Below are 10,962 nucleotides of genomic sequence, written 5' to 3'. Positions count from 1 at the left end.
GCATTTAAGAACCCTTATTAAAGTAGGTTTTGAAAAACCAAAGCCTACATACATCCCTACTGGAGTCTATATTATTTTTAAATAACTGAAAGTAGAAGGGGAATAATTTGGGAAGAAGAAAGGGGACCAGCAGAAAGGTGTAGGGAGTCAAAGAAAAGTCACAGGATGTGTAAATATGATTAAAGCACATTTTATATACATGTAAGAAAACAAAGCATGATGATAATACCCATTAATGAGCATAATTAATATATATTAATAAAAAGGACAACAAAAAATGCATAAAGTCATTGCTAACCCAAGAGAGAAGTAGTGCTGGGCTATGGGGACAGGTGGGACAATGAGTCCGAGGGTTCAAGGCCTGTCATGTGGCACATGGCAAAGGTTTCCCTTAATTTTGAAGATTGCTAGATAGGCTTCTTTTGAATGCCAAAGAGGATACTGGAGAAATCATTCTCTCATGTGCCATGTTACTAAATTCTAAATTCCCTAAGCTACCTCATCATTACATATTTGTGCTTATCTTATAAAATTCACTTCTGCTAGACTTTGTCCAACCTAAACTTCATTGTTCGTCTGAACAGAATGAGGTCTTTCTCGTGGGAAGGATACCAAACACATGAATTCTCTTATCTCAGCTCCTAACCAGACCTGTCTGGTGAAGAAAAAGAGATTAGATAATTGGCTAGCCTACAGTGAGGGCACAGATGACCCATCAAGTCATCTCTTGCTAGGCTAGCAAATCTCATGTTCTCAGACTTCTCAGTGGACACTTGTCTTTTCAATAACAAGTTTATACATCTGTTTTCTATCCCCTTTATTCTTTACCATGGAGCTTGAACAGAGGGCATCTGCTGAGTGTGAAGATGGGAGGAGAATGTGGAGTAATTAAACTGATGGAAACCCTATGGTGTGACATTTGCCATCAACTCAACAACTGTTTCCCCTAAAACTGCCACAAGAAAGAACCCATTGAAGACTTTTCCCAGTTGTATATTTAGCCAAAATTACAAACCTAACATAGAATCCTGATGTGGAGAAAATATTGTTACTTTACTGAAATTCAAAATGCACACACTTTTGGTGTGGCAGTTCCACTCCTAAAAGTCTTCTGAATACATTCTTACAAGAAGTCCATGTGACATGCAGAAAGGCTGTAAATAGGAGGAGTTTGTGACAGTAAAATCTAAACAAGCAGCAGAGAAATCTGGGAAGACACGAGGACTGCCAGCTCGAAGACAGGACTAGCAAGGTGTCTGGACCAACATCAAACCTATCTCTGGGGCAAAATGGGTAGGCTGTTTTAGACAGGAGTCACTTCAAACTTTTCGTAGACCAAGGGGAATGTTCACCAAAGATATGGCTATGAATGTGCCATCAGATAGCCTTGTCAGATCGGGGCAGCTGCTATCACTAATATCCCAGGTTAAACATGAAGAAAGGCAAAACTACAACCCCCATATTTGGCACATGAAGTTCCGAGGTTTCAGTCCCCGAGAAGGATCCGATCTGATCCAGGATCTCAGGAGAATCTTTGAGCTATGCTATCAGTGGTTCAGGCCGGACCTGAACAGCAAGGAGAAGATCCTGGATCGGCTGGTGTTGGAGCAGTTCGCAATCTGCATGTCACCAGAGCTGCAGGCCTTAGTGAAGGAGAGCAAAGTGAAGAGCTGCAAAGACCTGGAAAAGATGCTGAGGGACGGAAAAGGCCACAATTGGTCCATAATCTACTCCCGAGGACAGGCTGACCTCCTTCGGGATTCCAGTGTTGGGTAGGCTGAAGCCCTAGAGGATAAGTGAGATCTTATAGATTTGTCCCAAGAGCATCTATCAAATGGCCTCAACAGAGGCCAGGCCAGCCAGGAGCTGCAGACCCTCTCAGAGACTGAAGAGCCATCCACCAGCCAGGTGAATGAAGAGGACATTTGGCTGGGAGTAACTCCTGAGAGGAAACAGCCAGACTCCCTGAGACCTGAGCAGAGTCTGGGGAATGACTCAGTGCCTGACTGGAAAGGAAGAAGCATCTGTATTTGTTGGTCAGGACCCTTATCTGACACTGGGTACTGCTGGTTCTCTGAGTAAAGGTTGTCGTGCTGTCCCAAGAAGACAATGCTGTGGATGCTGTACCATCATTCACCCATATTCTGGAAAGAGATTTAGTCTTGAACAGGGATCTTCAGAGTCTTCGTCATAGTTTCAACTCACCCACTTCCCAAGGAGTGTGGGCAATACAGAAGATGGGCTAGAGGCTGCTAATCCAGAGCCTGCTAACCCACTGCCTGTAGAACAAGTTAACATTCCTTCTGGCCAGGTTCAGTTTCAGTGTACTGAATGCAAGAAGAGGTTTCTTTACCGGTCTCACTTTGACCTCCACCAGAGGTCACACACAGGAGAGAGACCCTTCAAGTGCAACTTGTGCAACAAGGCCTTCTACAGTCCTCTGACCTGAGAGTACACCAGCGTGTCCACACCAGAGAGAAGCGTTATACCTGTGCAGTCTGCAGAAAGGAGTTCGCCCACAGATCCACCCTGCAGGGCCACAATCGGGTTCAAGTGAAGGAGAAGCCTTATGTGTGTAAGGATTGTGGGCAACGCTTCTGCCACAAGGGCAATCTCACTGTCCATTTCCGCATCCATTGCAGACTTGAGATCCTACATGTGTAAGAAGTGTAACGCGGCTTTCCGACAGCAGGGGATTTGGAAGGACACATGAAAACCCACTTGAGAAAGGCGTCTGCGTAATTCTGGATCCAGTTATTCCCCGCACACCCCCACGGAAAGACTGAGATTGAAGTCTTTTGCCGGAGAAATGGAGGCTGCGTTGCCCTTATTCTATGAGGTCTCATCCCTTCACAGTCATTGTATAGTGTTCATTGGTGGTCTGTTTCACTATGCCCCATAGGTTTTCATTTTTATTTTGGTAGGCTTAGAACATATATAATGAAAGTTAAATGTTTTAAAATTAAATTTTCATTTAAGTTCTTAAAAAAACTAAACAAGCAAAAGTCTACTCAGTACAGGGAGGGACTAATTAAATGAATGGTTACATAATCAAACACTGAAGGTGGCGGAGCTTTTGAAAATGAGTGAGGACAGAATTCTAGGAAGATGGAAGATTATATGCCTGGATTTTAAGACTCAAGGAAATGAGGCTAATGCCAGGACCTGGAAAACACCATCCATAGGCCCATTTCATCTCAGGAATGCTGTATTATACTCATACCAGGGAATGTACTATAACATTATTCCCCACAGTCACCCATAAACTAGGGATACAGGAGACAGTCATAGTAGATTTGCCGGCCTGAAGGAACACGCTTTCACTCTGGTAAAAAGCCAATCTTCTCTACCTACTACTATACATTCTTCCCAAGGTTGATCTTAAACCACCTCCCTGACCCAAACTGGATGCTGCTGTCTCAGCCATTGTCAACACATGTCTTTTTGCTGTATGTGTGTGTATATGTTGAGGCCAGAGGTCAGCATGGGGTGTTTCCTTAGTGACTCTCCGTCTTATTTCCTGTACACACGTGTGCATGTGTACGTGCACGTGCACACGCACGCACACACACACACACACACACACACACACACACACACAGCATTCCTGAGATGCTGGTTTGTATGAAGAATAAGTGTAGGGCAAAGCAGAACGTATCTTGAGAGGTAAGCGACAACATTCCGTTGTAACTGACAACGCATTGACATACTCTGGGTGCTTTGTTTTCCCTTCAGGTGTTTTGTTACGTCCAAAGGAAACATATAATAACTGTGAGCCTAAATAAACGTGTATTCAGTAGGTTGCCCTGGCCATGGTGTCTTAGCACAGTAATAGAAAAGTAACTAAAGCAGGTCTTTGAACTCATATATATGGACACACACACACACACACACACACACACTTATTCTTCATACAAACCAGCATGAAACAGCCCACATAACAGAATTTTCAAATACATGAGGTTTCTTATCCCTTTTGGTTTCCAAATGTGTTTTAAAAAAACTTTTCATGAAAGTCTGATGAAAATTACACATTTCCATCTTCTTATAAAAACCTCTAAAGTTAAAATAGAATTATAATGCTGAAAGTTTACATAAAGACTGGCTCTCAAATTTAGTCGTGCTGTTTAGATGTAAAACTTTTATCTTGTATTAAGTTTATCTAAGTCCTTATCTTTTTATCTTTGTGTCTAATTCGGTAGCTCTTATTTCTTTTAACTTCACCAGTGGAGTTACTTCCTGTATCTAGCAGGGTTACTTCCTTTATCTAGCACGGTAGCCTTTTTCATTTATTCTTTCTAATCTATCATGAGCTGGGTGCCCAGAAAAACAGGCTGGTAGAGAAATTCTGTCTAAAACACTAACTGGTTTCAGGTAAAATATGGAAAGAGACAGAATTATTTTACATGATTTTGCCAGTTTTCTGCATGTGGTGCTTGCCAATAGCCCACATGCTGCTCTTGTTTAGCACAACCCGAGTTCTATTCTCACTACTTCCTGTGAATATGACACGGTGTTAGTAGTTTTTATTTGTGTGTGTGTGTGTGTGTGTGTGTGTGTGTGTGTGTGTGTGTGTGTGCTTGCTCATGTGCATGTACACATGCATGCCATGGGACAAGAGGAGAACATACTGGAATTAAATTGATTTTCATCTTCTACCATATGATTTTTAGAGATCAAAGTCAGGTTATCAGGTTGCATAGCGCCTTTACCACGTGAGTCCCTCACTCCTGGATATGGCGTTAACAGCCTGTCAGCTCTCCCCTCTTCTGTGAACCTACTCTTCATCCTTCCCTTGTCCTTTCTTCTCTCTGCATCCTCTGCTGGTTCTTGTTTTCACTAATCCAAACTCCATGGCCTGGCTCCACATGCCACTTAGTAGAGTGAGCCATTTCCATCTCTCTTCCTTGATTCTTGGTTCTGTCCCCTCCACATACTTACAAACATTTCTTTATTCCTAACTTTTTCATAATATAATTGAAAAAAATTCTAAAATTATAATTAAGGGACTTGATTAAGATTCATATTTTCTGATTTCAGAGCTATGCAACAATCCTTGTAGGTGTTCCAGTAATGAATCTAGAGGGATTGTTTCAAGCATCTATTCCCTGGTGCCCAGCCCTCTCAAGCTCCCTTAAACACATAATTTGTCTTCATTCATGTGACTCAGACAGAACTATCTAGTGGGAGCAGAGATAGTAATAAGAAACTATGGCTATAATCTGAGAAGAAGGTGGTGATGCAAAGAAAACTTAGGGGATAAAAGAGTTCAGAGAGCTAGACAGTAGACCATGCCAGAGAAGAGACCACATAACACAATCACACTCACGAGAGCTGAATTTTCTGAGCACTTGCTCATTTCATCCCTATAGTGATTCCATGAAGCTAGAACTATAATTTCCATGTAAAAAATAAGCAGCAGGGCACACGTGCTCACCACACAAGCCTGACCAGCTGAGTTTGATTCCTAGAACCTGTAGTGGAAGAGAACAGTCCTGAAAACTGCTTGTGCCCTCCACATGTACCGTGTGGTGTGCAAATGCACATAGACGACAGGATAGTACAGTGTGGGAGCAAGGAAACAGAGAAAGGGCTCATCAGTTAAGAGTGTAAATTAAATCAGTTAAATGGGTGGAGTTCCCAGAACCTACAGGTTAACAACCACCTGTAACTCCACTTCCAGAGGAATCCTCATCTGGCCTCCTCAGTTACCAGATACATGCATGTAGTGCAAAAACAAACGTGTGCAGATAAAATACTTGTACACAAGAAATTAAAAATAAATAAATCACTAAAAAGTATTTTTTTAAAAAATTGAGACAGAGTCTCACTGTGTAACCTTGACTTGCCTGGAATTCATTATGTAGACCAGCCTAGCCTTGAACTCATAGAAGTTCACCTATCTCTGCCTCATGGATGCTAAGATTAATGGTGCTACCATGCCTGGAAAATACTCCAAAATTTTTAAATAAAAAACAAAAATAGCCGGGCAGTGGTGGCGCATGTCTTTAATTCTAGCACTTGAGAGGCAGAGGCAGGCAGATTTCTACATTCGAGGCCAACCTTGTCTACAGAGTGGGTTCCAGGACAGCCAGGGCTATACAGAGAAACCCTGTCTCAAAAAAACAAAAAACAAAAACAAAAAATAATACCAAAAAAAAGGTCAAATGTTTGGAAACTTAAAGAGGCTTACCCAAGAATATAAAACTGGTATTAGAAAGCTGGGCTTGTACACACCCTCAGCTATTACAAGGTAAGTAACACATTCACATCTCTGCTCCTAACAATAAAAAAATTCAACACCCAAAAGTCAACAAACGGATGTTGTAGCTCCCACTTCCAGCAGCCACAGGTACTTGATATCACCAAGGATATAGGAAGCTGCCACTTGATCACTAGGATGAAACCTAAACCGGGTTAATAGGGCAGGGGCACTTTAACGTTATGTTCCCCCCAACCACCACCAAACATTCTAAGCAAGTGCTCTTTTAACCTGATGAATTACAAAAGGAAGCTCCTGCATCTAAAAGCCTGCTTGAATTTAGTGGATGCACAGACAAACCTCTTGGGCAGGGCTCTTCAGCACCCAGTAAACTTAGGGCTTTCTGTGTGAAACTTTTCCAATATGCCTCTCTGAACCTGTGAATTCTACATTCTCTGCAACTTTACTTTCTCAGGAACGTGAGTCATATTGTAGCTGCTTATGGTTCATTTAAAATTGCAATGTTTTATTTTACAAATGAACAAACTAAGCCAGAGAGATAACGTGATATACTGATGCTCACATACAAGTTGGTAAAACAATGAAATACCAATATATCTTTCAGACATATATGCATTTCCTTATACACACCATTTTTCTTTACTAACTAAATATATGTTATTCCACATGTCAGCATCCACAATGTTCAAATACCAAGATCTCTTTAAAATAATAATGCAAGCTCCTTTGTCATGTTATTCTATTAACATGGAGTAGTCCTGACTCCTTTTAGGGATAAGATAGAACAGACAAAAATAAAAGTTAGTCCAATTTCAGGTAGAGAATATTTAAATATTATGATAAAGGTCTTACCACAGGCTGGCGCAGTCCGGGCCTCCCTCAACCTATGGGGGAACAGGGTCCTAGTCACATAGGCAGGAGATGGCTACATCAAGGTCAGTAAAATCAAACAGCCAGGTGCAAGACGGAGGAGCAGTGGTGTCCTTCTTCTTTGGCTAGGTTATCCTGGCAGCCCCAAGATAAACTCTCAGGGTCTGTCTGAGGCAAGTAGCTGAAGGTCATATTCTAGCATTCCTTGGCTGTAACATAAATAATTAGTGAAGGGAGCTCTACTAGTATGTAGCCTCTGTATAGTTAGTGCACTGCATGCATACTTGATGCTGTCGGAGGCCAGATGATATCATCTGTCCCTTTGTAAATGAAGTAATGGATAACTGTAAGCTATGAGCTCTATGTAGGTGCTGGGAACAGAACCCAGGTTCTCTACAAGAGGCACCAAAGTGCTCTCCTGAATCATCTCCTCAGCCTCAAACTATTTTATGTTCAATTACATTTATTTGTGTCCATGAGTGGTATATGCACATGAGTACAGATGCCCATGGAAGCCAGAAGAGGGCACTGGATCCCCTGAAGCTGGAGTTAACAGGTAGAAGTGACCCACCTGACACTGTGCTGGGAACCAAACTCCTATCTTCTAGAAGAGCAGCAAGTGCTCTTAACCTCTGAGCCACTTCTTCAGCCTATCTCTGATGTTTTAAAGAGTAGTATATATTGGTTTATATTGAACTTAAGCTCAAACCCAGCTTGAGACACAGAGTGAAGCCCTAACCCAAAACAAACAGAAGCTCATTTCATGGAAAGCAATTGCCAATTTCTCAAAAGTTGATCAAGCTTCCAAAAAATAAGAATAAGCTATGAGAGTGTTGTAATTTAATTTAGAAATAAGAAAGCTGTTGTCCCCAGAAATATAACTAAGCTTAAGGCCAGCCTGGACTATATAAGAAACTTTCTTAAAAAAGAAAAAAAAAAAAGGTTCTTCAGTTGTGGTAAATCTGGGTTGTTTCCAGGTTCTGGCTATTATAAATGAAGCTGCTATGAACATAGGTAAGCAAGTGTCCTTGCAGTATGCTGGAGCATCTTGTGAGTATATACCCAGCAATGGTATAGCTGCATCCTAAGGTAGAACTATTCTCAATTTTCTGAGAAACTTCCAATTGATTAGCAAAGTGGTTGTACAAGGTTGTACTTCGACCAGCAATGGATGAGTATTTCCCTTGTTCCACATCCTCACCAGCATGAGCTGATGCTTGAGCTTTGGTTCTTAGCCATTCTGACAGGCGTAACATGGACTCTCAGAGTCATTTGATTTGCATTTCCCTGATGACTAAGGATGTTGAACATTTCCCAGGTATTAGAGATTCCTAAGCAGAGAATTCTCTGTTTAGCTCTGTACCCCATTTTTAATTGAGTTACTTGGTTTGTTGTTTAATTTCTTAAGTTCTTCACATATTTGAATATTAGCCTTGTCAGATGCAGGATTGGTGAAGATCTTTTCCCATTGTGGAGGCTGTTGTTTTTTCCTGTTGATGGTGTACTTTCCCTTACAGATGTTTTTCAGCTTCATGAGGTCCCATTTATTAATTGTTGATCTTAATGCATGAGCTGTTGGTGTTGTGTTCAGGAAGTTGTCTCTTGTGATAATGTGTTCAAGGCAGCTCCCTGCTTTCTCTTATATCAGACTTAGAGTATCCAGCTTTATGTTGAGGTCTTTGATCTACTTGGACTTGAGTTTTGTGCAGAATGATAAATATGAATTTATTTGAATTCTTCTACATCCAGTTAGACCAGCAGCATTTGTTGAAGATGCTTTCTTTTTTCCATTGTATCATTTTGGCTTCTTTGTCAAAAACCAAGTATCCATAGGAGTGTGAGTTTACTTCTAGGTCTTTGATGCAATTCTATTGACTAACCTATCTGTTTTTATGCCAATAACATGAGATTTTTATTACTATTGTTCTGTAATACAGTTTTGAGACCTTTTATTGCACAGGATTGTTTTAGCTATTCTGGGTCTTTTGTTTCTCCATATTTGAGTTTTGTCCAGTTGAGTATTGTCCTTTCAAGGTTTGTAAAAATTGTGTTGGAATTTTGATGGGAATTGCATTGAATCTGTAGATTGCTTTTATTAAGATGGCCATTTTTTACTATGTTAATCTTACCAATCCATGAGAGATCTTTCCATCTTCTGATATCTTCTTCAATTTCCTTCTTTAGAGACTTGATGTTCTTGTAATAGAGGTCTTTCACTTGCTTGGTTAGAGTTACACCAAAATGTTTTAAATTATTTGTGGCTATTGTGAAAGGTATTTTTCCCCTAATTTCTTTCTCAGCTCATCTATCAGCTTTATAAAGAAGATCTCCTGATTTTTTGGTTGTTGTTGTTATTAATTTTGTATCAAGCTACTTTTGTTGAAAGTGTTTACCAACTATAGGAGTTCTCTGGTAGAAACTTTGAGGTCATTTATGAATACTATCATATCATCTACACATAGCTATACCTTTACTTCTTCCTTTCCAATTTGTATCCCTTTTATTTCATTTCATTGTCTTATTGCTCTAGGTAAAACTTCAAGTACTATATTGAATAGATATGGAGAGAGTGGACAGCCTTGTGTTATTCCTGATTTTAGTGTAATTTCTTTAAGTTTCTCTACTTTTAATTTGATGGTGGCTATTGGCTTGTTATATGGTGAGTTACACTGATGGATTTTCCTGTGTTGAACCATATGTGCATCCCTGGGATCATCATGGTAGATTATGTTTTTGATGTGTCCATGGATTCAGTTTGCAAGTATTTTATTGAATATTTTTGCATCAGTGTTCATGAGAGAAATTGGTCTGAAATTCTCTTTCTTTGCTGAGTCTTTGTGTGAGTTAGGTATCAGGGTGATTGTGACCTCATAGAATGAGTTTGGCAATGTTACTTCTGTTTCTTCTTCACCAAAACCATCTGGACCTGGCTTTCCTAATGACTGCTTCTATTTCCTTGGGGTTTTAGGTTTATTTAAATTATTCACCTTACCTTGATTTAACATTAGTAAGTGGTATCAAGAAAATCTTCCATTTCATTTAGATTTCCTAATTTTGTGGAATGAAGGTTGTTTGAAGTAAGACTTAATGATTATTTAGATTTTCTTGTTTTTTATTGTTACATTCCCTTTTCATTTCTGACTTTGTTAATTTGAATATTCTCTCTGCCTGTTAGACTCTGTTAGACTGGGTAAGGGTTTAGCTATCTCATTGATTTTCTCAACAACCAACTTCTAATTTTATTGCCTCTTTGTATTGTTCTCTTTGTTTTTACTTTATTGATTTCAGCCCTACGTTTGATTATTTCCTGCCATGCACTTCTCTTGGGTGTATTAGCTTCCTTTTGTTGTAGAGCTTTAGGTGTGTGTTTAAAGTTGCTAGTATAAGATCTCTCCAAGTTCTTTATGGAGGCACTTAGTGCTATGAACTTTCCTCTTAGCACTGCTTTCATTGTGTCCCATATGTTTAGATATATGGTGCCTTCATTTTCACTGAATTCTAGAAAGTCCTTGATTTCTTTCTAATCTCAGTGGCCATTGAGTAAAGAGTTGTTCAGCTTCCATGAATTTGTAAGCTGTCTGTTGTTCCTGTTGTTGAAGTCCACCTCTGGTGATCTATAAAATAGAGAGGGTTATTTCAATTTTCTTGTATCTATTAAGACTTGCTTTGTGGCCAAATATATATGGTCAGTTTTGGAAAAGGTTCCATGAGATGTTGAGAAAAAGGTATATTATTTTGTGTTTGGGTGAAATGTTCTGTAGATGTTTGTTAGGTCCATTTGATTCATAACCTCTGTTAATTTCATTATTTCTCTGTTTAGTTTTTGTCTTGACCTGTCCATTGGTGAAAGTGGGGTGTTGAAGTCTCCC

The 10,962-nt window shown here is 39.9% G+C and overlaps 1 pseudogene; it reads left to right on the top strand.

The window, feature by feature from the left end:
• The first annotated feature begins 1,359 nt into the window (after positions 1 to 1,359).
• Positions 1,360 to 2,742, top strand: LOC116082606 (annotated as a pseudogene).
• The last annotated feature ends 8,220 nt before the right edge of the window (positions 2,743 to 10,962 follow it).

Source organism: Mastomys coucha, unplaced genomic scaffold (genome assembly GCF_008632895.1).
Source record: "Mastomys coucha isolate ucsf_1 unplaced genomic scaffold, UCSF_Mcou_1 pScaffold7, whole genome shotgun sequence".
Taxonomy (NCBI): domain Eukaryota; kingdom Metazoa; phylum Chordata; class Mammalia; order Rodentia; family Muridae; genus Mastomys; species Mastomys coucha.
Note: the sequence above shows the minus strand (reverse complement) of the source record. Positions and strands in the feature narration are given on the sequence as shown.